The following is a 3,366-nucleotide window of genomic DNA, read 5'->3' as shown; positions in this document are numbered from 1 at the left end:
TAAATGATAGTTGAGTATGTGGAGTTTGCTAAATCAAAGCTCTGACATAGACTCTTCCTGAAAATAAGATGAATTGTAATTGTTTGATGACTGATAACACGGTTTGTTAGTTTTCAAGAAAGTTTATGATCTATACTTTAACATGTGAATAGCTTGTTACTTGATCATGAAAAGTTTTATGAGATGAGCTACTGTTATGACATATAATGATGCTAGAAAAAGTGATTGGAATTATCATTGATCAAACTTAAGAACTTGCTAGCATTCACACTTCATAAATTATTTCTTTTATCATTTACCTACTCGAGGACGAGCAAGAATTAAGCTTGGGGATGCTGATGCGTCTCCAACGTATATATAATTTATGAAGTATTCATGCTATTATATTATCTATCTTGGATGTTTAATGGGCTTTTATATGTTGTTTTATATGATTTTTGGGACTAACCTATTAACCTAGAGGTCAGTGCCAGTTTCTGTTTTCTCCTTGTTTTTGAGTTTTGCAGAAAAGGAATACCAAACGGAGTCCAATTGACGTGCCGATTTTTGATGATTTTTTATGGACCAAAAGAAGACCACGGAGCATCGAAGTTGGGCCAGAAGAGTCCCGGGCTGCCCACGAGGGTGGGGGGCGCGCCCACCCCCTGGGCGTGTGGGCCTGCCTCATGGACAGCCCGGGCACCTCCTTGACGTGAGACTGACGCCAAAAATTCCTATAAATATAGAAACCTCGGAAAATTAACCTAGATCGGGAGCTCCGCCGCCAAAAGCCTAGTAGCCACGAGAAATCAATCTAGGCCCTCTCGGGCACCCTGATGACGTGATAAGAATATATGAATTGTGTCAATGCAACGGTAATACCAGTTGCCTTGTACTGTACTCTGATACCATCGTATCTACTTTTCCAAACAGTTTTGCTCTGTTTTGGACTCTAATTTGCATGATTTGAATGAAACTAACCCGGACTGATGTTGTTTTCAGCAGAATTGCCATGGTGTTATTTTTGTGCAGAGATCTAAGTTCTCGGATTGACCTAAAAATTTAGGAAGAATTCTTGTGGAATATATAAAAAATACTGGTGAAAAAAGATACCAGAGGGGGCCCACCCAGGAGCCATAAGCTCAGGGGGCGCGCCTATATACCCCCCTGCGCGCCCTGTAGGCTTGTGGCCCCCTTGGACCTCCGGTAATCCTAACTCCATATATACCTATTCGCCAAGAAAAAAAATTAGAGAAAAGGATTCATCACGTTTTACGATACGGAGCCGCCGCCACCTCCTGTTCTTCATCGGGAGGGCTCATCTGGAGTCCGTTCGGGGCTCCGGAGGGTGGAATTCGACGCTGTCGTCATCATCAACCTTCCTCCATCACCAATTTCATGATGCTCACCTCCAGGAGTGAGTAATTTCTTTGTAGTCTTGCTGGACTGTGATGGGTTGGATGAGATCTATCATGTAATTGAGTTAGTTTTGTTAGGGCTTGATGCCTAGTACCCACTATGTTCTGAGATTGATATTGTTATGACTTTGCTATGCTTAATGCTTGTCACTACGCCCCGGGTGCCATGATTTCAGATTTGAACCTATTATGTTTTCATGAATATATGTGTGTTCTTGATCCTATCTTGCAAGTTATATGCACCTATTACGAGTTATGATCCGCATACCCCAAGGTGACAATGATTGAGATTCTTTCCGGTGATTACTCTAGTTTGAGGAGTTCATGTATTCACTAAGTGCTAATGCTTTGTTCCAGTTCTCTATTAAAAGGAGGCCTTAATATCCCTTAATTTTCTTATGGACCCCGCTGCTACGGGAGGGTAGGACAAAAGATGTCATGCAAGTTCTTTTCCCACTAGTGCAGGCTTTGGTCCAGGTTCGTAAGGACCTTCAGTGTCGGTTCTGGAACCGGCACTAAAGGGTGGAGACTAAAGCCCCCCCCCCTTTAGTCCCGGTTGGTTACACCAAATGGGACTAAAAGGTTTAGGGGGTTATGGGTTTATAATTTATTTTTCCTTTTAGTTTTGTGTTTTCCATTTATCTTTTTTCATTTCAAACATATTTTACGCTACTACATATTGTACACGTTATGCATATATATAAATAGAATTTCTCGTAAAACCACATATATATAGGTATTCTCCATTGGGATCTATGACCTGGTCGAGCAAAATCCCGCTATTTCCTCTTGAATTACTCGTACGCGATCCTCTGGTAGGAGCTTATCCCGCATCTCCTTCATCTTTAAAGAAGGAGATCAATATGCATGTATTAATTGTGTGTATATATATTAGATAATGATGTAAAAATTATGAATAGTGTTTTGGCAAACGTACCCATTACTCTCTGTCATTTCTGCTCCATTCGGAAGTCATCATGCGAATGTTCTCGCAAACATAGTATGCACATAAATTATTCCCCGACGCCTGCTTCAGGGCCTTTACGAGAATAGAATTCAATCAGATAATAATTAGTCAAGCATGATAATAGTATTGAAACTAGAATTAAAGAGATGGTAGAAATAGATAATAATCTTGAATACATCGTCATGAATATTATCAAATAATATAATCTCAAATACATTGTCTCAAATACATCACTAGCTAATACAGATCGAATATTATTGAAGAATCTAGTTCACTCGTGGTGGACACCAAAGAGAAGGAACCATCACAGAATCATAGCTCGGGTGAGGTCCCTGAAGAACCTGCCAGTTATTGGAGAACCTGACGTCCAACGCAACCATGTAGCGACGGACGCCAGCCTCTGCACCGAATGTGGCCCACGCGCCCACCACCAAAGAAGGTCCGGGTCGACGACGGGACCCGGGTTCCTCACCAAGATGCGCGCTCCTGAAGGTAGCACCTCCCAGTGCCAGCCCGACGGAGCCCTGTCCAGGACATGGCGCCTCTAAAGCAGGACGTCATCGCGAACGAGTCGATGACGAGGATGCGGGCCGGGCATCTTTGATGTCGAGAACAAATTCTATGCAAATTTAACATTTTTTTAATTCTTGGATTGTGATTTCTTATATACGAGGAACCTTTAGTCCCTAGCGAGGAACATGATTCAGAATCATAACGGATTCTCTTAACCTTTAAGGTATTTAACAAATGGCGCCATTTTGCATGTGCATAAAATGGTCCATATTTTTCCTGATCTCATCTACCCTTCTATATGGCACGTTGTCTAGTATCAAAGGATTCAAGAAAACCATGGCTTCATCATTAGCCGGAAATAACAGACGCATGATGGTATGAAGCTCTGCAAAGTTGTTTTGGAACAGAGTCCCGGATAGGATAATTAGCTTTTTGGTACAAAGTTCAGCAAGAGTCTTCTGAATATCGCTATTTGGAAGGCATTTGCTG

Source organism: Triticum aestivum, chromosome 4A, assembly GCF_018294505.1.
Source record: "Triticum aestivum cultivar Chinese Spring chromosome 4A, IWGSC CS RefSeq v2.1, whole genome shotgun sequence".
Taxonomy (NCBI): domain Eukaryota; kingdom Viridiplantae; phylum Streptophyta; class Magnoliopsida; order Poales; family Poaceae; genus Triticum; species Triticum aestivum.
The sequence above is the reverse complement of the archived record's forward strand: the minus strand, read 5'-3'. Positions refer to the sequence as shown.